The sequence below is a fragment of the Phyllobates terribilis genome, unplaced genomic scaffold (assembly GCF_046119375.1).
Source record: "Phyllobates terribilis strain yellow unplaced genomic scaffold, ASM4611937v1 Scaffold_1__5_contigs__length_1240528914, whole genome shotgun sequence".
NCBI classification, from domain to species: Eukaryota; Metazoa; Chordata; class Amphibia; order Anura; family Dendrobatidae; genus Phyllobates; species Phyllobates terribilis.
Window position 1 is genome coordinate 406,550,058 of NW_027362761.1, and position 27,195 is coordinate 406,577,252.

At 47.4% G+C, this 27,195-nt stretch overlaps 1 protein-coding gene across 2 annotated transcripts in view; it reads right to left on the minus strand.

Annotated features, from left to right (window-relative positions):
• HSD17B4 (hydroxysteroid 17-beta dehydrogenase 4) overlaps nucleotides 1–27,195 on the minus strand; it is a 370,026-nt gene that overhangs the window by 193,425 nt on the left and 149,406 nt on the right. The window lies entirely within an intron of this gene.

A 27,195-nucleotide genomic window follows, 5' to 3' on the forward strand; every position in this document is an offset into this window, starting at 1 on the left:
GTACCACGCCTTCGCCATACTTTTCTCTTTCCATCATTCTGGTAGAGGTTGATCTTGGTTTCATCTGTCCAAAGAATGTTCTTCCAGAACTGTGCTGGCTTTTTTAGATGTTTTTTTTTAGCAAAGTCCAGTCTAGCCTTTTTATTCTTGATGCTTATGAGTGGCTTGCACCAGGCAGTGAACCCTCTGTATTTACTTTCATGCAGTCTTCTCTTTATGGTAGATTTGGATATTGATACGCCTACCTCCTGGAGAGTGTTGTTCACTTGGTTGGCTGTTGTGAAGGAGTTTCTCTTCACCATGGAGGTTATTCTGCGATCATCCACCACTGTTGTCTTCCGTGGTCACCCAGGCCTTTTTGCATTGATAACCAGTGCTTTCTTTCTTTCTCAGGATGTACCAGACTGTAGATTTTGCCACTCCTAATATTGTAGCAATTTCTCGGATGTTTTTTTTTTCTGTTTTTGCAGCTTAAGGATGGCTTGTTTCACCTGCATGGAGAGCTCCTTTGACTGCATGTTTACTTCATGGCAAAACCTTCCAAATGCAAGCACCACACCTCAAATCAACTCCAGGCCTTTTATCTGCTTAATTGAGAATGACATAACGAAGGGATTGCCCAAACCTGTCCATGAAATAGTATTGGAGTCAATTGTCCAATTACTTTTGGTCCCTTTAAAAACAGGGTGGCACATGTTAAGGGGCTGAAACTCCTAAACCCTTCATCCAATTTTAATGTGAAAGCTGAAACTCTGAACTTCAACTGCATCTGAATTGTTTTGTTTAAAATTCATTGTGGTAATGTCTAGAACCAAAATTAGAAAAATGTTGTCTCTGTCCAAATATATATGGACCTAACTGTATATGTGATCCGTGTGACGGAGAAAACACAGTTTTAAATACCTGGCCTGTAGGTAACTATTTTGAACAGCAATCTGGTGTCAATTGCTTCACTGACACATTGAAACAAATTTTTAATGGATGTCAGAAATGGCAGTATTTTCTGAAAACGTATGTGATCCGTGTGACAGAGAAAACGCGGTTTTACATAGCTGGTTTGTTAGTGCTGTAATATGGAAAGGACATCGCTGTATTCTTCAGTGCGAACAAGCAAATGGCGCTGAAAAACGGTGTTCTCTGGATTTCTTTTTAAGCAAATAATGTGGATAAAGATCCAAAAAAATTTATTCCTGGCCCCTGAGACCTGGGCCTTTGTTTAGAATTGTCTAACTGCAGCAGAAGGCAAAATTGGAATGGAGCCTCTTGTGCTATATGTACTGCAGTCTGCTATAACAGTGGTCCCCAACCTTTTTTGCACCAGGGACCGGCTTGAAGCAAGATCATTTTTCCATGGCCCAGCAAGGAGGGGGTGGGGTGGGCGGGGCTTTGGTCATATGGGGCGGGGTAATGGAGGGATTTGGAGTTTAGTGCATACTTATCATATAGTGTAGACCAGGTCCCCGCCAGGAGCTATGCCAGGAGCCCCACATAATGTGCTGTGCCAGGAGCCGCATCACTGAGGCCCCATCACGCCCTGCAGCAGGACAGGGCAGCTGTCCTGACAGCTGCTGTTCAGCTGCATTTACTTCATCCCAGGGGCGGACACAGACTGTAGTGGGCCCCTGTGCAAGAAATTTTTGGGGGCCCCCCCCCCGCCCTTCATAAGGCAACAAAGTTATGTAAACATAACCCCCCCATGTGCATCTCTCACCCCCCCATGTGCAGCTCACCCCCGTGCATCTCTCATCCACCCCCCGTGCATCTCTCACCCCCCGTGCATCTCTCACCCCCCCCCCGTGCATCTCTCATCCACCCCCCGTGCATCTCTCATCCACCCCCCGTGCATCTCTCATCCACCCCCCGTGCATCTCTCATCCACCCCCCGTGCATCTCTCACCCCCCCGTGCATCTCTCACCCCCCCATGCGTCTCTCATCTCTCCCCTCCTCCCATGTGCATCTCTCATCTCTCCCCTCCCCCCATGTGCATCTCTCATCTCTCCCCTCCCCCCATGTGGATCTCTCATCTCTCCCCTCCCCCAAGTGCATCTCTCATCTCTCCCCTCCCCCCCATGTGGATCTCTCATCTCTCCCCTCCCCCATGTGCATCTCTCATCTCTCCCCTCCCCCCCATGTGGATCTCTCATCTCTCCCCTCCCCCATGTGCATCTCTCCTCTCTCCCCTCCCCCCATGTGCATCTCCCATTCCCCCCACTCCTAGTTAATTGTATTTAAAAAAAAATAAAACTTGTTATACTTACCCCCATGCGATCCCTGCAGAATCCTGGCGCTCGTCCAAATCGCTGACACCAGGTTCTCCTGACTTCCGGCCATGTGACGGCGCCGTCACATGACCGGAAGTCAGGGGAATCATGAAGGTGCTGCCGCAGCAGCGCAGTGCTAAGATGTCCCGGACCCGGCGCTTAGCATGTGGCCGGGGGCCCCATGAGGAGAGAGACGCACAAGAGGGGGGCTCCGAGGGGGCTCCTACCGGCCGGGCCCCATACTGGAGTCAGGGCAGTCATGCCCTGATGGCGGCCCTGCTGGAGGCTGGAGGGGCCCCCTCTCCCCGCGGACCGGCTGAAAAACCCCAACGGCCCGGTCCTGGTCCGCGGACCGGCGGTTGGGGACCTCTGTGCTATAAACACTACCTGCCTGCCTATATACACTGCCTGCCTGATATCTTTGCAGATGGATTAGTCCTCAGAAGGACTGTTTGTTGAGATGGATATGTGTAATGTACTTGTTTTCTCCCTACACTACCTAATGCACAACCAAATCTCTCCCTAGCTCAGCAGCACCTCTCCCTACACTGCCTGATTGCGGAGTAGACTGACGAGCACAGCGGCGCCAGTTCTGATATAGACCTGATGACGCTGTGCGGCCAGCCAATCACTGTAATGCCACAACCACCATGGCTGCGGCATTACAATGATTGGCAGGCTATTCCTGCATGTTGATTGGCGCTCTAAAGAGTGCCAAACATGCAGAGAGGGGACCCGAGCATCTCGCAAGTACTCGGTGAGCTCCGAGCATCTCGCGTACTTAGATGCTCGGGCGAGTACCAAGTACTTGCAAGTTTGCTCGCTCATCACTACTGTAAACTTATTTTAGCAATAGCTTAAAGAATATTTTACTGCCTGTAACAGGTCTAATGTTTATTAACATATAGAAGGACCTACATATACAGATGGGATTGTAATTGAACAAGATCATACTGGGGAAACAAACCATAACTCTCCATGCAGCTGTGTCTCTGTTCACTCACTGTGCTGCCGTCATCTCATCTCCTCCCTGAGTCTCTGCTGCTTCCTAGCTCCATCTCTCCTCTCTTTCACAAGGCCTACAAGAGTACAGGAAAGGAGGGGTTTCTATTTCAGCCTGGCATCTTATTGTCCGTAAGGGATAACTGCAGTAAGGGAAGAACTTATAACATGTTTAGTCCTGGCAGACTTCTCAGACTAGGTAACCTTCGACTGATGTTATCAATCAGCAACGCGTTTTTAACTAACGTAACAACCCTGTTTTAGTTTAAAGCAGAAGATAACCTGCGAGATCCTGTTATTTGCCAGTAAGGGGGACCTTGGATGGTTGTGGGATCCTGCACAGCATCCCAGTTTCGTGGTAGCCCTTCCAAGAAGAGCTAATTTGGATTGAGATAACAAATTATCTCTAAATCTGTCTGCCATTTTTGGTTCAAATGAGATAAATAGAATAAATAAATACGATGCATCGGAGAAAGAAAATAACACACAGCCTGTGTCTTGGTGTACAATTCTTGTCTGCCCTCAGATCCCAAGCAACAAGTATTTTATTACACCCCTAGAAGAAAGGGGTATGGCTATGTGCCTTACCTAATACAGAAAGTATTTTAATTGGAAATAACAACGTTGTAACTTATGAAAACTGATGCAGATGTCCTTGAACTAAACTCGCTCTGTCCACTTAACTGTACTTTAAAAAAACCGAGTGAAGTGTAACAGAAAGACCCTTTAAAAACAGGGTGGCACATGTTAAGGAGCTTAATCTCCTAAACCCTTCATCCAATTTTAATGTGGATACCCTCAAATGAAAGCTGAAAGTCTGAACTTCAACTGCATCTGAATTGTTTTGTTTAAAATTCATTGTGGTAATGTCTAGAACCAAAATTAGAAAAATGTTGTCTCTGTCCAAATATACATGGACCTAACTGTAAGTTCGCTCCAAACTTGTATTGAGCGTGGAAGATATTGTCCTCCATTTGAAATGGGCAAAGCACGTGGCAAGGGACGGGGAACTGGACGTGATGGTGATGGTGCATGCAGAGGCCGAGGGCAAGCTGAAATCGTGCCACAACAAACACCCACATCTTCTCGCCCGACCTTCCTGTCCCAATTCCTAGGGCATAGCAGCACACCACTATTGAACCCAGAGCAGTGTCAAAAGGTTGTTGGTTGGATAGCGGATAATGCTTCTAGTCACTTAGCCACCACCACCACCCTGTCTTAGACATGGTCAAGTGTCAGCAGCCGTGAGTCTGGACCGCATATTCTTCACCCTGATCGTCCTTCCTCCCACCATGACGAGTGCCCGGAGACAAATGATCCCACACTTGGAAACAATGAAGAGCTGTTCACTTTTCCATTTATAGTTTCGGGCCTCTCGCCCGCTCCACTTGAAGCGAGGCAAGAGGAGATCGCATGTAGCGATGCCCAAATATTTGAGCAGCCAAGGTCACACGAAGGCGACGGTAGGAAAGTGTCACAAGAGGTGGACGATGATGAAACAACTGCCAGAAAGTCAGGATGAGGACCAGGGTGCGAAAGTGGAAGACGAGGTGGTGGATGATATAGTAACTGACCCAACCTGGCAGAAGGACATGCAGAGCGAGGAGAGCAGCACACATGGGGAGGGAGGCAGAGCACCCCAATAGGCAGGAAGGCAGGAAGAAGCAGTGTAGTGGCCGCAGACAGAAAGCAGGGAAAAGTTCTCCGTAACACCAACACGATGGAAGTTGCCAGTACAACTGTTAGGTCTTCCCGAGTCTGGTGGTTTTTTCAAGACTCTGCCGATAACCCCAAAAAGGCCATTTGCACCACCTGTCAGGCCAGCATCAGCAGGGGTTGCAAAACTACCAGCCTGACCACCACCAGCATGATCAGGCACATAGCAGCAAAGCACCCGACTTTGTGGGCCAAATCCCAGGGTCCAGGAACAGTGTCTGCGGGTGGCACCATTGCTTCTTCCGCTGTTGTGTATGCAAGCCAATCCCCTGTCCATAGTGCATGCGAAGATGCCTCCTGCCCTGCACCTGTCGTTCCACATTCTCAAGTAGCAGCACCAGGAAGCACGTCCAAGTCCTTGTCCCAGCGCAGCGTTCAGTTGTCCATACCCCAGTCCTTGGAACGCAAGTGCAAATACACAACCAAGCCACACTACTAAATTCTCACAATTCACGACTGCTTGCACTCGAAATGTTGCCTTTTAGGCTCGTGGAGCATTTCGCAACCTGATGGCGGCGGCCGTCCCTCGGTACTCGGTCCCCAGCCGCCACTATTTCTCCCGTGTGCCGTCCCCGCATTACACAAGCACATGTCCCGAAACATTAGCCGTGCACTCAACAACGCAGTTACCGGGAAAGTCCACCTAACCACAGACACATGGACAAGTGCTTGTGGGCAGGGATGGTACATCTCGCTGACGGCACAATGGGTTAACATAGTGGAAGCCAGGACTTAGTCGGACCTTGGGACGGAACATTTCCTCCCGACGCCAAGGACTGCGGGCCCTAGGTCAATCAGGGTTTCCCCCACGGTCTACAGTTCCTGAACCTCATCCTCCTCCTCTTCAGCCTCCATCTATGAAATGACCACATCAGTCACAAGCTGGAAGCACTCCCTCGGCCAAGCGCCAAAAGACTGTGCTGAAGCTAATATGCTTAGGTGACAAACCGCACAATGCTGAACAGTTGTGGACAGCTCTGAAAGAGCAGGCAGATCTATGGCTCACACCGCTGAATCAACAGCCAGGCGTGGTCGTGTGTGACAATGGTCGGAACCTGGTGGCAGCTATGAGGCGAGCTCACACACGTCCCATGCCTGGCCCATGAGCTTAACCTCGTGGTTCAGCAGTTTCTCACATCCTATCCAGAGCTGCCGGATCTGCTTGTTGAAGTACGCTGCCTGTGTGCCCATTTTAGAAAGTCACCTACAGCTTCCGCCGCCCTTGCCCGGTTTCAGCAGCGTTTGCAGCTTCCGGCTCACAGACTGGTATGTGATGTCCCCACGCGTTGGAACTCTACACTGCAGATGTTGGGAAGGATTTGTGAGCAGAAGAGGGCAGTTGTTGAGTACCAGCATCAACAATGCCGTCGGTATTCAGTTCAGACTCCACACATAAGACCTCAGGAGTGGACATGGATGTCAGACATATGTACCATCCTCCAAAACTTTGAGGACTCCACCAAGATGGTGAGCGACGATGACGCCATAATTAGAATCACCATCCCGCTTCTCGGTCTTCTGAAATGCTCTCTGTTCACAATCAAAGAGGATGCATTGCAGACGGAGCACGATGAGATGGAGCAAGGAACCATACAGGGTGATTCCACACAACCCAGCCTCATCTCATCCCAACGAGGATTGGGGGACAATGAGGAAGAGGAGGAAGGACAGGAGCTAGTTTCATGCGCTGTAGACAGTACTACCTGCACAGCTGTCATACCGTCTGTTCAGTGTGGATGGCCAGAGAGGAGGAGGAGAGCATGGTCAGTCATCCTCTTCGTGAGGACACGGAAGTCTTGCCTGTTAGTTTTCTGGCACGCATGGCTGAGTTTATGTTACGCTGCCTTTCCCATGACCCTCGCGTTCTCAAAATTTTGTGTGACCGTGATTACTGGTTGATGACACTTCTAGATCCATGCTACAAGGAGAACTTTATATCTCTAATTCCTGAGGCACACAGGTCTACAAAAATGGGGCAGTACCAGAAGGCCCTTGTTGCGGAGCTATTAAATGAATTCCCATCTGAAAACGCTGGCGGCAGAGGTCACAGTTCGTTGGACAACCAAGGAGTACAGGCGAGAGAGAACTTTAATCCAGCAGAGGCAGGGGAACACTGTCAAAGTTCTGGGAGAACTTTCTCAGCCCCTCCCATCGCACAATCCCTGAGGCGAGGGGTACTCTCACAAGGAGTGTAAAGTTTGGGAAGATGCTGAGGGAGTACCTTGCCGACCGTACCAACGTCCACCGTGATTCCTCTGTGCCTTATAATTATTGGGTATCCAAGATGGATACGTGGAAAGAACTGGCTCTATATGCCTTGGAGGTCCTGGGCTGCCCTGCCACTAGCGTTTTAGCAGAGCGGGTTTTTAGTGCTGCTGGTGGAATTATAACTGATAAGCGCATCTGTCTGTCAACTGAAAATGCTGACCGGCTGACTTATATAAATGAACAAGGGCTGGATTGGGCCAGACTTCTCAACATCACCGAATGATAGCAGGGTAACGAACTCAAATCCAGTGTCTTTTCTTGGGAGGTGTATTTCCATGCACCTTTTCACACCCACACATGGGTATATGCTTCCTGATTTTGGCTATTTGCTCTTGTCCTCCTCCTTCTCCTCATCCCCCACCACCATATCACCAGGGTGACCGTGGTCCGTGATGCAACACCCACATACATTTTTTAAAGGGTGTTTATGATGCCCGTAAAAAAATTTTTTATACGTATGTTCATATATACCCCCCAGGGGTAAATGTTTGTCAGCCCATACACTTAGTGCATGGGCATTACAAGTATAGGAGGCCCGCTCCTTTCTAATGGGAACATTTTTTATGAGGCCCTCCTCCACGTCTCTTCCAAGGGGCATTGGAGTGCCTCCCAATTTTTGGCAGCTCTTGCATTCACTGCATAGGCAAACACAATGGGATACCCACTTCCTAATAATGGGAACATTTAGAGGAGGGCCTCCTAAAAACAGTCTCTTCAAAGGGGTATTGGGTGAATCCAAATTTTCAAAGTGGTATTGGGGTGTGTTCAAATTTTGGGCAGCCCTGCCACTAACTGCATACGCAATAACAGTATAGGAGACCCACTCTTTAGTAATGGGAATAAAACATAGCCGGCTGATGGCTCTCTAAAAATAGTGAGGGCCGACTGCTGGCCCTTTAAGAATAGTAAAGGCAGACTATTGGCCCTATAAAAATAGGCTTTGTGACTTTCAGAGTCCCTCCTCCATAAACCAAACACGATGTGTCTGATGATATCTCACACACCACATGGTCAGATAAGGTTGTAAAATGTTAAAATGACATTTCCTGTTGAATGCACGTGTCACGGTTGAAAGCAATGCAAAAGTGAAAAAAACGCATCAAAAATGCTACGTGTGAACATAGCCCAAGGTGTGGAGGAGCATTTTTGTTTTTGGTTATTTATTTTGCTTTATATACAAGTCATTACCCTGGAAAGGATGTTCCTTAACATATTTGCCAGTAAAATCCATTTTGAATTTGTTTTTGTATGTTTTATTTTGAGTCTGTAAAAGTGGCGTAATACCTCTGACAACGTTGTTGACAGAAGTGACCTGGGAGTCAAAAATGCTTCCAGGGGTCTTCCCTATGCTGTCCCCATACCATTAGAGCACTGTTCCCATCAATTTTGGCAATTTTTAGGCCCTCTGCAGACCGCCGGGGGGAGCCGCCTGAAAAATGCTTGCGTTTCCCATAGACTTACATTGGGCTCGTTGCTCGGGTCGAGCACCCGAGTATTCCAATTTGCTCGACCCGAGAATCGAGCACCCGAGCATTTTACTGCTCACCCATCACTAGATTACAGCTGTATGAAAAGCAGGACAGAAATGTTGATTATGATGGTGGAGCAGAGCTGGGTGGCAGAGATGGAGGACATGGATTGTACGAATTACTACGTGTGAAGCAAAGGTTGTGGACTGCAGTGATGGAGGAGAGGAGGGGCAGCAAAGGGAATGTGTATAAGCTGTGAATGAAAGGGAGATCTGCTCTGTGAACAGAAGCAAAGACCCTCTCCAACTTCCTGTGATCAGTCTCTACTTCTCTGTTACTGGAGCCAGATTTAACCTGACAACAGGCAGTGGACAGCAAGGTACAGAGGAGGTGATATCTAGTGACCAGACCCTTAGAGCATTTTTAGAAAGACACATTTTCAGTAAAGAAAATTATTTACAATTCTGCTATTAAGTACACTGCCTATCAAAAATAATTTTACTGAAATGACTGATTATTTAAAAGAACAGAAACAAATTTACAGTTAGGTTCAAAAATATTTGGACAGTGACAGAAGTTTTGGCATTTTAGCTGCTTACCAAAGCATTTTCATGATACAGTTATATAATCAATATGGGCTTAAAATGTAGACTCTCCGCTTTAACTTGAGTGTATTCACATCATAATTGGAGTAAGGGTTTAGGAATTACAGCTCTTTAATATGCAGCTGCCCCCTTTTAAAGGGATTAAAGTAATTGGACCATTATCTCCAAAGTTCTTTAATGGGCTGCATGGGTTATTCCCTCATTAATTTATCATCAGTTAAGCAGGTCTGGAGGCGATTCCAGTTGTGGCATTTGCATTTGGAAGCTGTTGCTGTGAATCCACAATATGTGGTCATAGGAGCTCTCAATTGAAGAGAAACAGACCATTATTAGGCTGCAAAAGAAGAAATCCATCAGAGAGATAGCAGAAATGTTAGGAGCAGCCAAATCAACAGTTTGGTACATTCTGCAAAAAAGAGCGTACTGGTGAGCTTGGGAAATCAAAAAGGCCTGGACATACATGGAAGACAATAGTGATGGATGACTGCAGAATCCTTTCCATGGTGAAAAAAAAACCCATTCACAACATCCACCCAAGTGAAGAACACTCTTCAGGAAGAAGGTGTTTCAGTATCTAAGTCTACCATAAAGAGAAAACTTCATGAGAGAAAACAGAGTTCACCACAAGGGGCAAACCATTAATCAGCCTTAAAAATAGAAAGGCCAGATTAGACTTTGACAAAAAAAAAATCTAAAGAAGCTGCCCACTTCTAGAAAAGCATTCTTTGGACAGATTAAACTAAGATCAATCTGTACCAGAATGATGAGCAGAAGAAAGTGTGAAGAAGGACTGGGACGGCTCATGATCCAAAGCACACCACATCTTCTGTAAAACATGATGGAGGCAGTGCAATGGCATGGGCATGCATGGCTTCCAATGGCACTGGATTACTAGTCTTTATTGATTATGTGACTCAAGACGGAAGCAGCCGGATTAATTCTGAAGTGTAGAGGGCTAAAATTTCTGCTTAGATTCAACCAAACGAAGCAAGGTTGATTGGATGACACTTCACAGTTACAGATGGCCAATGACCCAAAATATGCTGCGAAAGCAACCCATTGATTTTTTTAAGGCAAAGAAGTGGCCGAGTCAATCACCAGATCTCAATCTCATCGAGCAGCATTTCACATTCTTGAGACAAAACTTTAGGCAGAAAGACCCACAAACAAGCAACAAATTAAGTCAGCTGCAGTGCAGGCCGGTAAACCATCACAAAAAAGGAAATACAGCGTTTGGTGATGACCATGGCTTCCAGACTCCAGGCAGTCATAGAATCATAGAATGTTAGAGTTGGAAGGGACCTCCAAGGTCATCGCGTCCAACCCTGTGCTGGATTCATTTCCTTGACTGCAAAGCATTCACTAAAAAGTATTAAAAATGAACATTTTATTCATGGTATAGTTAATTTGTCTAATTACTTTTGAGCCCCTAAAATGAGGAGGGTTTGTAGAAAAATGGTTGGAATTCCTAAACGTTTCACAGGATACTTTTGTTCAATCCCTTTAATTAAACTTGAAAGTCTACACTTCAATTGCGTTTCAGTTATTTCATTTTAAAACAAAAACAGTGGCATGCAGAGCCCAAATCACAAAGTTTTGGTCACTGTCCAAATATTTCTGGACCTAACTATGTTTATACAGGCTTATAGCTTACCCATTAGCTACAGGTATCATGAGATAGGCGTAACTAAAGAAACCGTTCTAATTTTTAGCCAATTAATACTTCCATGAGTCCAGATGTACTGATGTTGGATCTAACACACCACTAGGGAACTAAAAAATAAGCAACATAATCATAAGAAAATCTACAGGCAGCAATCACAGTGAAGCTGAATCAATAAAACATCCAACATCCAAAGACATTCAATTCAGGAACACAGGTATTCTAGCAAGTGTCAGACCCCCAAGACGCCTGTGTAATTGTGAAATCTGCTACCTGTCAGCTAGAGTTAATAATCAAGGGATACAAGATCTTCTGAAATGTATCCCTGCGGCATTCTTTAGAGATGGGGCTTCCACAAACAAATAATATTAATATAACATGTCTAACAAAAGAGACAAATGTCTACAGTACTTTTATCACCAACAATCTGTTTTCATCACGTTTAGAGTATACATTGGCGATATATTAGCTATAAAAACCTCCATGTGACAAAAGAATACATACAGTGGAATGTAAAAGTTTGAGCACCCCTGGTGAAAATTACTGTTATTGTGAAGAGTTAAGTTAAAGATGAAATGATCTCTAAGAGGCCTAAAGTTAAAGATGACACATTTCCTTTATTTTTGGTAAAATATTAATAATAATAATAATAATAATATATAGTCATTTTTTACATGTTAAAAATTGCAAAAATGAAAATGGGCAGATGAAAAAGTCTGGGCGCCCTGTTTGGTTATTACCTAGTAGCACCCTGTTTTGAAAGTATCACAGCTTGCAAACGCTTTTGTAGTATCTGCGTCTCTGCCCCTTGACAGGCAGAGACGCAGTCCCACTTACCGCCGCGCTCCTTGCCTGGCGTTCCTGCCTCTGTTGCTACCGCAGCTTCCCGGACACCGTGCTTAGGGCGCGCGCGCTCCCTCCCTCATAAAGGAGCCACGCGCGCAGTCCTGAGGAGTCCCCGGCCAATGGCTGGAGGTCCTCTCATATAAAGGGCACCTCCTCCAAAATGGAAGTGCCCGTGCAAGGATGTAGCTGTGTGTGTTATACTCTGCTTCAGCCCTCAGGTCCCGCTGCTAGCCTGACTACCAGTCCAGTCCAGCCCGCCAGCCTGACTACCAGTCCGGCCCGCCAGCCTGACTGCAAGGCCAGTCCGCCAGCCGGACTGCAAGGCCAGTCCGCCAGCCGGACTGCAAGGCCAGTCCGCCAGCCTGACTGCAAGGCCAGTCCGCCAGCCTGACTGCAAGGCCAGTCCGCCAGCCTGACTGCAAGGCCAGTCCGCCAGCCTGACTGCAAGGCCAGTCCGCCAGCCTGACTGCAAGGCCAGTCCGCCAGCCTGACTGCAAGGCCAGTCCGCCAGCCTGACTGCAAGGCCAGTCCGCCAGCCTGACTGCAAGGCCAGTCCGCCAGCCTGACTACAAGGCCAGTCCGCCAGCCTGACTACAAGGCCAGTCCGCCAGCCTGACTACAAGGCCAGTCCGCCAGCCTGACTACAAGGCCAGTCCGCCAGCCTGACTACAAGGCCAGTCCGCCAGCCTGACTACAAGGCCAGTCCGCCAGCCTGACTACAAGGCCAGTCCGCCAGCCTGACTACAAGGCCAGTCCGCCAGCCTGACTACAAGGCCAGTCCGCCAGCCTGACTACAAGTCCAGTCCGCCAGCTTGTCTACTCTCCAGCCCGACAGTCTGTCTACAGTCCAGTCTTTTTTTTGTAGCCAGTCAGGTGTTTGAGGGATTTTGATCCCTTCTTCCTTGGAAAATTCTTCCAGTTCTGTGAGATTCCTAGGTCGTCTTGCGTGCACTGCTATTTTGAGGTCTAGTCACAGATTTTCAATGATGTTCAGATCAGGGGACTGTGAGGACTGCTGTAAAACCTTCAGCTTGCGTCTTTTGAGGAAGTCTATTGTGGATTTTGACGTGTGTTTAGGATCATTATCCATTTGTAGAAGCCATCCTCTTTTCAACTTCAGCTTTTTTTTACAGATGGTGTTATGTTTGCATTAAGAATTTGTTGAAATGTCATTGAATCCATTCTTCCCTCTACCCCATGCCAATAGCTGCAACACAACCCCAAAGCATGATTGATCCACCCCCATGCTTAATGGTTGGCAAGATGTTCTTTTCCTAAAATTGTGACCTTTTTTCTCCACACATCTTTGATCATTGTGGCCAAAGAGTTCTATTTTAATCTCATTGAACCGCAGAACTTGTTTCCAAAATGCATCAGGCTTGTTTAGATGTTCTTTTGCACACTTCTGACGCAGAATTTTATGGTGAGGACGCAGGAGAGACTTTCTTCTGATGACTCTTCCATGAAGGCCATATTTGTGCAGGTGTCTCTGAACAGTAGAACAATGTACCACAACTCCAGAGTCTGCTACATCTTTCTGAAGGTCTTTTGCAGTCAAGCGGCGGTTCTGATTTGCCTCTTTAGCAGTCATAAGAGCAGATCTCACTGAAATGTTGCTCATCTTTCACTGTTCCTGGTAACTGCCAATTCTTAATTACATTTCAAACTGAGGAAAGGGAAAATGTAAAATGCTTTGTTATCTTCTTATAGCCTTCTCCTGCTTTGTGGGCCTCCATCATTTTCAAAGTGTTAGGCAGCTGCTTAGAAGAACCCATGGCTGCTGTTTTTTGGCACAAGGGTAGAGGAGGCTGGGTTTTTATATAGCTCGAAAATTTGCATCATCTGGCCTTTCCTAATGAAGATAGTGAACAAGCCATAACCCCAAAAGGTTAAGGTCTGAAACCTTGGTCAAAGTTATCTGAGCACACAAATCTCCAAGGGGCACAAACTTTTGCATCAGCCAATTTTCCTTTTTGTAATTTTTTAAATGAAAAAAAAATTGCACTATATATAATTTTTTACCTAACATACAAAGGAAATATGTCATCTTTAACTTTAGATCTTTTAGAGATAATTTCACTTTCAACTTACTTAACTGTTCACAATAACAGTAATTTTGACCAGGGGTGGTCAAACTTTTACAGGCCACTGTAAAACTACAGTTACTAGGAGCAAGCCAAAAGAGGGTAATTTTTGCAGATATCAGGCAGTGTAAATCAGTATCTTTTTTGTATCATGGAATAGGTTAGTAAACTAGAATATTACATAAAAATCTGCCATATTTCAAAGCCATTTTAAAGTGAACCTGACAGCTGATACATGCCCCAATGGAGATAGTGATGATAATGTCTAAAGCACTGCTGAATATGATGGTGCTACCTAAACTAAACATAATAATATTAATAAGGATAATAATAATGAAGCCAGTGCCTGATACAAGCTACCAGTGGATTGGGCAGCCTGTATCAGCTGTCAGGTTCACTTTAAAATCCCCACAGCTGCTCCATACTGACAAATTGACAGTTTGTTGTCTATTGCTAAAGAGCATCTGACAGCATTATACATGTCACTGAACAAATCTCAATGATCACTGCATGCTCGTATACTTAAGAACAGTGATTCCCAAACTCTAGTCCTCACAGCCCCCAACAGATCATGTTTTCAGGATTTCCTTAGTGATGCGCAGGTGAGAGAACCTGTAGCATCTTATGTCAGCATGTTTTTGTTATGCAATCTCAGAGCAGCATGATGGTCCAGAGCCTGATTCCAGTGATGTAACTTGGGATGTGTGCTTCTAAATCATAAAATCAGTGCTTTATTTCCCAGAGAATCTGCCCCTAGAGCTTATTTTAAATGCAAAAGGCATTACCAGTGTGAGACATGTAGATCAGGGTAGATCAGGAGAGAAATCTGTCAGTCATTACATGTCCCACACTGGTAACGCAGCCTTTCATTTATAAGAAGCTCTGAAGGCAGATTCTCAGGGAGATTGGTCTCTGGCTCATAGACCTTAACAGGCCATTTACATATTAAGAAATAAGTGGACTTCTTGAATAAGGCTATGTTCACACAATGCGTTTTTTCAGCTTTTTTTTTATGCAAATTTTCAGCTACGTTTTACAGTACCAGTAAAGTCTGAGATTCCAGAAATCTCATGCACACACCTTGGTTTTGGTTTGATCAGTATTTTGTGCTATATATGGTTATGTACAGAATAGAGCATGTCACTTCTTTCAGCGTTTTTTCTGCGTTTTTCACCCATTAAAAGTAATGGGTAGTGAAAAACCGCTGAAAAAACGCCTAGTGTGAACATAGCTATCAGGTTTTGCTGCGTTTTTAGTGAAAAGAAGCAAGTACAACAGTATGCGTATAAACTCATTTATTTTTGTGATTTTACCATCTTTACCGTCTCGATCACCTGAGATAGCAGCAGACCATAGTGTGAAAATAAATAGTGTCCTACAAACTCAATGCACTGCCAGTGTCTTAGGTAAACTATTCCTGAACAATTCACATCCCCCACTGTTACATTTGAAATTCTGGTTAATTTCGTTTCACATAAGTCTTGCATTGGTGACCTGTGTTCATGCTTCTGTGGTGGAAGCAAAGCTGAACTTTGGGATTCAGAAAAACGCACATCGGATCGCAGATATCAAGGTTTCACTTTATTCAACTTTCTATGACCTACGTGCCCATATAGACGGCCTAGGACGATTGATCCTACTGACAGGTTTCCTTTAAGTTAAAAGATTTTTTTTTGTTACATTTGTTTCCCTGATTTCCTCTATAACTATCTTAAAAAAAAAAAAAATAATCCGGAATTTGGCAATTTTCAGACTGGACAATGTCTAATACTAGATACACTTTTCAGTCTCTTTATTATCAGAAACAAAGGTTATAATGATCGGTAACCGCTCAATACACAGTAGATAACACAGGATCAACAATAGGCAATGGTCACAGCTTACCTACTCTTTCTTACACAATGACCTTAGCCCAGATCAGAGTATTTGTAAAGCTTGGGTTAGAATGAGGGTTTAGCACAGCTCTCCTGCCATGTAGTTAATTGTAGAAAGTCATTCCATTTCCTGAGTACCAAGAATTCACCTGCTGGTTCTAACCTCCAACTACCACTGAACCAGGAAGGCAGGAGACCCCATGGTGGTACCCATATTTAGAAATACTACTTTAAAAAGATGAATCACTTTTGTCCTTCAATAATGCATGAGCATATTTTTATAATCACTATTGTGTTTTTTTTTTGTTTTAATCCTTTTTTTTTTTTTTTTTTTTAGCACCCATTATAAAGAAACCAAGCTTCACCCACAACAGAGAAAAATCAATTACTTATTCCATTCAAAATAAAACAAGCTACAAAATTGTAAATGTGTTCTCCTTGACTTAATTTTTCTTAACCTTGAAGAAAACCACAAAATCTTTAAAAAGGGGGGCCTTTTACACATTTCATAGAACATTCTGCAAATCAAAATGCTATATTCCCATCAGGCCTGTGTAGCCAATCAATGTCTGGAATTAAGCAATTAAACAGTGTACAATTTCCTGTAATCTTTATCCTTCAAGCAGAACATCAGTCTTCTAGCAAAAGTATATTCAGACAGCAAATTGTTCAAAACTTGTTAATGCCAATGGCAGCAGGGTGAGGAATCATTCAGTCTCTGGACCGCAGTCATTCACGAAGCGTGTGCGTACTTGTAGATACAATGTCAGAATTGATTTCTCATTTAAAACGTAATAAGGTGTTTTTCAAATCGACATCCATCTATGCACTTCCACCAATATAACGATTTCATTACCTCCTACCGGATTGCACGTGCGCACGAACCGGCGGGAGAGGAAATAAAATCGCTACATTCTATGAGCCCCATTTGATTTATCAGCTCGAGTGTTATTGCAGCTGACAAAGCTAGGACTTGCATAACAAAGATGAGATATTGAACATATGCGGTGTAATGCGCCAGTGTTTTCAGAAAGCTAGCGCTACATCCAGCATTGAAAACAGCAGGAGTGCAAGGTGCCGACGTTGTGAGTCAACACGATTTTTTTTCTTAGTTTAAATCATTCCCCTCCAATCTTATTTCTTAACAGATAACAGCATAAATAAATCACTTGTGTTGGCAAATTATTGCAATTCATGACCATCATCAGAAAGAGAAAAACTGAATGTGCAGCACACCCTGCTGTGACAAGAGGAGGTAATGAAAGCATGCAATGAGCAGAAATGAAATCACTTCCATTGTGTTGCACAGTAGAAAAGCAAGGGCAGGAGTACGGGGAACAGGCAGCGCATGAAGGAAGGCTCCAGCCCCGCGTAATGTCGCTCAATGGAAGAGCAGACACACACAATATAAGAAGGAAAATACAAACACCTCTGGAATACCATTATTAATAAATCGTGCGCGGTGTTCATTGTTTGGCAGAATGTTTACCTAAAGATGTCAAGTCTTCATATCCTGGCCCGAATGCTCAGATTCTAATAAAAACCAACTCCCTTTGTATGCAAGGATAGTACTTAGCCATGCAAAGAAACCATATGGGTTCATTCAGACATCACTGATTTTTCTAGTCTGCAAAAATGTATCCGAGTTTCATTAGAGTTTATGAGTTTCATTAGAGTTTATGAGTTTCATCAGAGTTTATGAGTTTCATCAGAGTTTATGAGTTTCATCAGAGTTTATGAGTTTCATCAGAGTTTGGGAGCAGCGGCAATTTTTACCATCAGAGTTCGGTCAGAGTTTCAGCAGATTTTGCTGAATAAAAAAAAAAACTGATGGGGGTTTCTCAAGCTTCGCCTCCATGAAAAACATCTGAGTGCTATCCGATTTTTTTTCATAGACCTCTGCACTTGCACCGGCGAGATTGAGCTAAGGCTCGGATCAAAATTGGACACATCTTAGTGATTTTGGACGGACCACAGTCAGCAAAAATGCACGGATATGTGTGAACAGCCCCACAGACTGAAACTGTAAAAGAAAAAACAGACGTCTGAATGAGCCCTAACCCAGTAAGCTATCCAGCAAATTGTCCAAATGATAAACCCAGAGTCCGTAAAACAAAGCTGTAACATTTACTATAGTACAATAATCCACAGTGTGTTACAGAACCAGCAAAGTGGAAGAGATTTTACCAAATCTCGTCTCTGTACAGTCTAAAAAAATCTACAAAAAATCCAGTGGAAAGTAGCCCTGTAGTGCAGATTGCTGTGTAAACTGATATGTAAAAGCAAAGTCTCATTGTGGATTTCACCATTTACAATGCAAAGTGAAATACACCTAAATCAAAAGTGACCTGCAGATTTTGATACAGATTTGCAGTATAACCCACAGGCGGGAATATCTGGCCATAGGACGTGGCCAAAGCTGGGTAGAATTATGCAAAAAAATGCATAAACCAGGGGAGCACAACCTTTTCTGGTCCAAGGGCCACACGGTCATAGTGAACCAATCCCAGGGCCACATTGTCATACCGAACCAATCCCAGGGCCACACTGTCATACCGAACCAATCCCAGGGCCACACTGTCATACCGAACCAATCCCAGGGCCACACTGTCATACCGAACCAATCCCAGGGCCACACTGTCATACCGAACCAATCCCAGGGCCACACTGTCATACCGAACCAATCCCAGGGCCACACTGTCATACCGAACCAATCCCAGGGCCACACTGTCATACCGAACCAATCCCAGGGCCACACTGTCATACCGAACCAATCCCAGGGCCACACTGTCATACCGAACCAATCCCAGGGCCACACTGTCATACCGAACCAATCCCAGGGTCACACTGTCATACCGAACCAATCCCAGGGCCACACTGTCATACCGAACCAATCCCAGGGCCACACTGTCATACCGAACCAATCCCAGGGCCACACTGTCATACCGAACCAATCCCAGGGCCACACTGTCATACCGAACCAATCCCAGGGCCACACTGTCATACCGAACCAATCCCAGGGCCACACTGTCATACCGAACCAATCCCAGGGCCACACTGTCATACCGAACCAATCCCAGGGCCACACGGTCATACCGAACCAATCCCAGGGCCACACGGTCATACCGATCCAATCCCAGGGCCACACGGTCATACCGAACCAATCCCAGGGCCACACGGTCATACCGAACCAATCCCAGGGCCACACGGTCATACCGAACCAATCCCAGGGCCACACGGTCATACCGAACCAATCCCAGGGCCATACGGTCATACCGAACCAATCCCAGGGTCACACGGTCATACCGAACCAATCCCAGGGTCACACGGTCATACCGAACCAATCCCAGGGTCACACGGTCATACCGAACCAATCCCAGGGCCACACGGTCATACCGAACCAATCCCAGGGCCACACGGTCATACCGAACCAATCCCAGGGCCACACGGTCATACCGAACCAATCCCAGGGCCACACGGTCATACCGAACCAATCCCAGGGCCACACGGTCATACCGAACCAATCCCAGGGCCACACGGTCATACTGAACCAATCCCAGGGCCACACGGTCATACTGAACCAATCCCAGGGCCACACGACCATACTGAACCAATTCAAGGGCCACTTCAGACATTAAAACAATTATTTTTCATATACAGCATGTCAGTGCAAGGTTATTAACTAAAAAGTGCTCTGCTGTAGCAGTGTTTCCCCCAATAATAAAAGCCGGATGTGAGGTCTGTGCGTGTCCAGCGTGCCGCTTTCTTTATTAGCCCCAAATATCAATACAGCTTCTTATTTGCCATTTGCTCTCCAAGCGCTCCCACCTTTTCGACAGTACGTTTGCTCTGCCTTCTTGAGATATATGTACAACCCCTTTCCTGCGGCTATCTCTAAGGCTACGTTCACAAGAGCATATAAAAAAAATCAGATTTTAATTTCAGAAAAATAGAATGATTTCTCATTTGTACAGTCATCAGTATTCTATCCATATGCCCGTTTTTACATCAATATGGCATTTTTTTTATAAACTAGCAGTATATAAAATTTACAATATCAAATACAGTTTCTAATGTTAAGACTTACAATGTGTCCAACAAATAGGATACTGTAAGGTTGATCAGTATGGGATCAGATTTTTTTTCGTACACAGACTTACAGTAAATAGCCAAGTTTTATCCAAAACATGGATTTGAGTAGTGAATGCTGCAATATTTTTCAAGTGGACTTTCGATCAGTGTGAAAAAACTGTCATCTGAACAGACCAACTGAATAACTTTGGTCCTTGCGAGGTCAGCGCTTCTGTGTGATGTCAGATTTTTCATGGACAGATCTCAGACTGAAAATACAGTCAAGTATGTGGAGAGAGGGGGAGCAAAGAGCGACAGAATCCAGCAAGGGCGCTGTCGGATTTGTAACATTAAAGGGGTTGTCATTAAAACACATTAAATGTGTTTTAATGATAAATAGAAGCTTCTTTCTAGTTACCTCCCGTAGCTGTTTCTGCCTGTGAGTGGCGCTATCCTTGGCCGCTCACAGGCATCACGTGACCCCCGGCAGCAGCCGGCTCTGACATACATTGACGTCACAAGTTGCGGCTGCAGCAGAGGGTCCCTCTTCTGCGTTCCACGGTGGATGCTGGGTTGTGGGTGGGGTTACCCCCGCGTCACACCCGGCATCCACGGCGCGCTCTCCCTCTCCTCATTCATCGGGAAAGTGCGTGGTGGATGCTGGGTGTGACGCGCGGAGTAACCCCGCCCACAACCCAGCAGCCACCGCGGGGATCCCACCGCCGAGTCAAGCCTCACTTGTCGTGACGTCAGCGGGGGGGTCACGTGATGCCTATGAGCGGCCAAGGATAGCGCCACTCACAGGCAGAAACAGCTACGGGAGGTAACTAGAAAGAAGCTTCTATTTATCAATAAAACACAAAGGCATATTTTTAAAAGCACTGGACAACCCTTTTAAGGACTTACAGACACTACAGCAGCAAAGTTTTTAGAAATTCTTAATGAAAACAGATATAACGATGACTCTTTTCATATTGAAACAAACTGAAGTTTTGCTTAAACACTGAATCTGGAACAAGCAAAGCTTAATACTATAAAACGGAGAAATCCAAGTAAACGTGAAGAAGACATGTAAAGGAATAACATTAATCGTGACAGAAAAAAACGGGAGTAAGGGTGGAGGGGGAAAATGGGTTAGGGGAATCTACCTAGGGTAGGGAGGACCCCAATACTGCTGAAATTAAGATTGTGGGGATGGTAGATAGCAGTATATAGGGGAATGCACTGGTGACTCAAGTAGAAGGAAATATAGGGAAGTAGAGAACATCAAAAATACATAAACAGCCCTGAAATAACAATATTCACAGAGTTAAGATGGTAGGGAGCAAACAAAAAGGGTAAAACCTCAATACATAGGGAATAATGATGGGCAAATGTGCTCTGATATCGTGTTATCCAAGCACACTCGGATGTTAACCGAGTATCATGGGCGTGCTCGGATAATATGCTTGAGTCCCTCCAGCTGCAAGACAGCCGCAACACATGCGGGGATTACCTAACAACAAACAGCTGCAACACATGCGGGGATTGCCTAACAGTCACAAAACATGCAGCTGCAGGGACCCAAACACGTTATCCGAGCACATTCACTCATCACTAGTTTTGAGCATTCCGATACTGAAATATCGGGTATCGGCCGATATTCGCGGTATCGGAATTCCGATACTTTTAGAATATCGAATACCGGAATCGGAAGTTCCCATAATGCCTGCGCTCTGCAGTGTCTCTGAAGTATGACAAGCTGGATGGCAGCGCTCAGCTGAGATCCAGCCTGTCATCAGAATTCCATCCCAGCGTGGGAGAAAAGCCGCCGGCTTTTAAACAATCACACAGCCCCATACTGCTTCCCCGCAGCCTCCCACCCCGATCCTCCGCTCCCCTCGCCACCTCCCATCCCGATCGTAAGTTAGGACCGGGCGGGGAGCGCAGCACCAAGGAGCGGGGAGCGAAGGACCCGGGCGGGGAAGCCAGCAGTGAAAAGACTTCACCGCCGGCTTTCCCGTTCTGTGCTGCGCTTTCCCGCCGGTTATTTCAAATGAACAGCTGAGGTATCAGGTGATGCCGATCAGCTGTTCATTTGAAGTCGCCGCGGTGCCCTCAGAGGGTTCACGTGAGTTCATGCTTGACTGCATTGCATGAACTCACATGAACTTTCCCACGGCCGCACAGGTCAGCCACACCTCCCAGACGATCAGCCCGTCATGACTGGTGTGTGCGGGTGTGTGTGCGGGGTGTCTGTGCGGGGTGTCTGTGCGGGAGTGTCTGTGCGTGTGTGTGCGCGAGTGTGTGTGCGCGAGTGTGTGTGCGGGGTGTCTGTGCGTGTGTGTGCGCGAGTGTGTGTGCGCGAGTGTGTGTGCGGGGTGTCTGTGCGTGTGTGTGCGCGAGTGTGTGTGCGGGGTGTCTGTGCGTGTGTGTGCGAGTGTGTCTGCGAGTGTGTGTGCGGGGTGTCTGTGCGTGTGTGTCTGCGAGTGTGTGTGCGGGGTGTCTGTGCGTGTGTCTGCGAGTGTGTGTGCGGGGTGTCTGTGCGTGTGTCTGCGAGTGTGTGTGCGGGGTGTCTGTGCGTGTGTCTGCGAGTGTGTGTGCGGGGTGTCTGTGCGTGTGTCTGCGAGTGTGTGTGCGGGGTGTCTGTGCGTGTGTCTGCGAGTGTGTGTGCGGGGTGTCTGTGCGTGTGTCTGCGAGTGTGTGTGCGGGGTGTCTGTGCGTGTGTCTGCGAGTGTGTGTGCGGGGTGTCTGTGCGTGTGTCTGCGAGTGTGTGTGCGGGGTGTCTGTGCGTGTGTCTGCGAGTGTGTGTGCGGGGTGTCTGTGCGTGTGTCTGCGAGTGTGTGTGCGGGGTGTCTGTGCGTGTGTCTGCGAGTGTGTGTGCGGGGTGTCTGTGCGTGTGTCTGCGAGTGTGTGTGCGGGGTGTCTGTGCGTGTGTCTGCGAGTGTGTGTGCGGGGTGTCTGTGCGTGTGTCTGCGAGTGTGTGTGCGGGGTGTCTGTGCGAGTGTCTGCGAGTGTGTGTGCGGGGTGTCTGTGCGAGTGTCTGCGAGTGTGTGTGCGGGGTGTCTGTGCGAGTGTCTGCGAGTGTGTGTGCGGGGTGTCTGTGCGAGTGTCTGCGAGTGTGTGTGCGGGGTGTCTGTGCGAGTGTCTGCGAGTGTGTGTGCGGGGTGTCTGTGCGAGTGTCTGCGAGTGTGTGTGCGGGGTGTCTGTGCGAGTGTCTGCGAGTGTGTGTGCGGGGTGTCTGTGCGAGTGTCTGCGAGTGTGTGTGCGGGGTGTCTGTGCGAGTGTCTGCGAGTGTGTGTGCGGGGTGTCTGTGCGAGTGTCTGCGAGTGTGTGTGCGGGGTGTCTGTGCGAGTGTCTGCGAGTGTGTGTGCGGGGTGTCTGTGCGAGTGTCTGCGAGTGTGTGTGCGGGGTGTCTGTGCGAGTGTCTGCGAGTGTGTGTGCGGGGTGTCTGTGCGAGTGTCTGCGAGTGTGTGTGCGGGGTGTCTGTGCGAGTGTCTGCGAGTGTGTGTGCGGGGTGTCTGTGCGAGTGTCTGCGGGGTGTCTGTGCGGGGTGTCTGTGCGAGTGTCTGCGGGGTGTCTGTGCGAGTGTCTGCGAGTGTGTGTGCGGGGTGTCTGTGCGAGTGTCTGCGAGTGTGTGTGCGGGGTGTCTGTGCGAGTGTCTGCGAGTGTGTGTGCGGGGTGTCTGTGCGAGTGTCTGCGAGTGTGTGTGCGGGGTGCCTGTGCGAGTGTCTGCGAGTGTGTGTGCGGGGTGTCTGTGCGAGTGTCTGCGAGTGTGTGTGCGGGGTGCCTGTGCGAGTGTCTGCGAGTGTGTGTGCGGGGTGCCTGTGCGAGTGTCTGCGAGTGTGTGTGCGGGGTGCCTGTGCGAGTGTCTGCGAGTGTGTGTGCGGGGTGCCTGTGCGAGTGTCTGCGAGTGTGTGTGCGGGGTGCCTGTGCGATGTCTGCGAGTGTGTGTGCGGGGTGCCTGTGCGATGTCTGCGAGTGTGTGTGCGGTGCCTGTGCGATGTCTGCGAGTGTGTGCGGTGCCTGTGCGATGTCTGCGAGTGTGTGCGGTGCCTGTGCGATGTCTGCGAGTGTGTGCGGTGCCTGTGCGATGTCTGCGAGTGTGTGCGGTGCCTGTGCGATGTCTGCGAGTGTGTGCGGTGCCTGTGCGATGTCTGCGAGTGTGTGCGGTGCCTGTGCGATGTCTGCGAGTGTGTGCGGTGCCTGTGCGATGTCTGCGAGTGTGTGCGGTGCCTGTGCGATGTCTGCGAGTGTGTGCGGTGCCTGTGCGATGTCTGCGAGTGTGTGCGGTGCCTGTGCGATGTCTGCGAGTGTGTGCGGTGCCTGTGCGATGTCTGCGAGTGTGTGCGGTGCCTGTGCGATGTCTGCGAGTGTGTGCGGTGCCTGTGCGATGTCTGCGAGTGTGTGCGGTGCCTGTGCGATGTCTGCGAGTGTGTGCGGTGCCTGTGCGATGTCTGCGAGTGTGTGCGGTGCCTGTGCGATGTCTGCGAGTGTGTGCGGTGTCTGTGCGATGTCTGCGAGTGTGTGCGGTGTCTGTGCGATGTCTGCGAGTGTGTGCGGTGTCTGTGCGATGTCTGCGAGTGTGTGCGGTGTCTGTGCGATGTCTGCGCGATGTCTGCGAGTGTGTGCGGTGTCTGCGCGATGTCTGCGAGTGTGTGCGGTGTCTGTGCGATGTCTGCGAGTGTGTGCGGTGTCTGTGCGATGTCTGCGAGTGTGTGCGGTGTCTGTGCGATGTCTGCGAGTGTGTGCGGTGTCTGTGCGATGTCTGCGAGTGTGTGCGGTGTCTGTGCGATGTCTGCGAGTGTGTGCGGTGTCTGTGCGATGTCTGCGAGTGTGTGCGGTGTCTGTGCGATGTCTGCGAGTGTGTGCGGTGTCTGTGCGATGTCTGCGAGTGTGTGCGGTGTCTGTGCGGTGTCTGTGCGGTGTCTGCGAGTGTGTGCGGTGTCTGTGCGATGTCTGCGAGTGTGTGCGTGCAGGCAGACATAGGCCGATGTGACACTACTACTCCCATCGGCCTATGTCTGTCCCCCGTCCACTCGTGCCAGCAGCATCAGCTCGATGGGAGCAGTAGTTCCCATCAGCCTGATCCTGCTATTTAAATTGCCCTACTGTGTCCCCAATAAATTTTAAATACATGTCATTGGTGGCCAGTGGTTGCCTACAATAAATTAGTTCATACATTACCTGTCCCCGCTGATCGCCACCTAAAATAAAGTAAAAAATAAAAAACTACACCTATACTCACCTAGACACCTAATTCCCCGAAGCCATCGATCTCCTGTAATAAAATATAAAATAATAAACCACAACCTTATCCTTACCCCTCCGTAGTAGTCCACGAGTGTCCCACGAAGATCTCCAGTTTAGAGCAGCCACATAGAATGTGACCGCTCTGAACCGCTGCCGCCGCTAGAATGATGGGGCCGTAAAGCAGCCCCGTCATTGCATAAGCGGGTTCGCCGGAGTTCAGGCAGCGCTGCTCCGGTTAGCTCCTTTACGGCCCTGCTGTATCGTGAGAAATTCCCACGGTACAGCAGTGCCGTAAAGGATGTCTCCGGAGCTGCGCTGCCTGAATGCACTCCGGTGACCTCAGTCAGTGGCTCCCGCTGCCGGGAGCGGACGTGTTCCCGGCAGTGTGAGCTTACAGCAGCCATGCACAGCTGTCACCATCTCCAGATGTGACAGCTGTGCATGGGAGATCAGCGCAGGAACGTGGACAGGTAACTATTTTTTTTTAGTAAACTAAGAATTAAATAAAATTGTGTGTTTTATTTCAAATAAATTATTTTTTTCTGGGTGTAGTGTGTTTTTTCTTTTTAACACTTTGTAGGTTAGTAATGGGGGTGTCTTATAGACGCCCATCATTATAACCTGGGCTTCATGGCAGCTGGCGCTGACATGAACCCCAACCCTATTACCCCCTGCCACCGCACCAGGGCAGCGTGGAAGAGCGAGGCTAAGTGCCAGAGTTGGCGCATCCTATGGATGCGCCATTTCTGGGGCGGCTGATGGCTGGTGTTTCTAGCCTGGGAGGGGGCCAATATTCATGGCACCCTTCCTGGGCTATTAATATCAGCCCCCAGCTGTCTGCCTAGCCTTTGCTAGCTATTAAATAGGGGGTACCCCACGTCATTTTTTCGGGGGGGGGGTCCCCCATTTTAATAGCTAGTAAAGGCTAGGTATTCAGCTGGGGGCTGATATTAGTAGTCTGGGAAGCTCCGTGGGTATTACCCACTTCCCAGGCTTCAAACATCTGCCCCAGCCGTCTGCTTAACCTCCGCTAGAGACTAAAATTAAGGGGAACCCCGCGCCAATTTTTTTTTAAATAAATCCTTTATTTTAACACTAAATGACAAGTACAGTAATCAACACTATCACTGTACTTCATATATATGTGACTGACATGTTTCTATCTATGTAATCTATGTATGATTCTCTATTCCTTCTATTCTAAATTGTCGGGTACAGATGCTGAATTGCCGGCCGGCTTTTTAAAAGAGACTGTGCATGAAAACACTAATATATTTTTAAATAAATCCTTTACACTAAATGACAAGTACAGTAAGCAACACTGTCACTGTACTTCATATATATGTGACTGACATGTTTCTATCTATCTAATCTGTGTGTGAAGCTCTATTCTTTCTGTTGTAAATTGTCGGGTACCTGTGTATGCCGCTGCTGAATTGCTGGCTTTTCGCATAATACATTCTACATTATTCTTAGTTGTTTTACTTCATGTAGAATTAACCTACAAGGAAAGAAAGGGTTTATTTTCATTCCGATATTTGTGTCCCATTGACTTGCATTGGTTTCCGGTATCGGAATCGGCGATATCCGATACTTTTTGGGTATCGGTCCGATCCAATCCGATACGATATTTCCTGATATCGGAAGGTATCGCTCAACACTACTCATCACTAATAGGGAAAGGATAATGTACAAAAAATGGAAAATAAATGGCCAAATAGAGCAATGGAATAAATCATGGCATCAGAACACTGGCTCAATAGCATATCTGTGCCCATCTTGTGGAGAAGATAGAGGACAGTAGGCTCTATGAGATGTATGGGAGAGCACAAGAGGAGTGCGTGCTGATGTAGGTAGATAAGGGAACTTCCGGCTCCGGCAAATGTCGGTCAGGAGGTGCGTCACAGCTGGGAAGCGCATTACTACGGGGCGTGTTGTAAACGGCCTTGTAGTAACCAGGGAGTGTGCGAGACTGAAAATGCGGGATTTGTAGTATTAGGGTACATGCGCTGTCTACTGGCAGGCCAGCTCTAGTAGACATTTGGTATAGTCTCACAGGCCAAATATAATTACTCCACCGGCCAGATTTGGCCAACGGGCCTG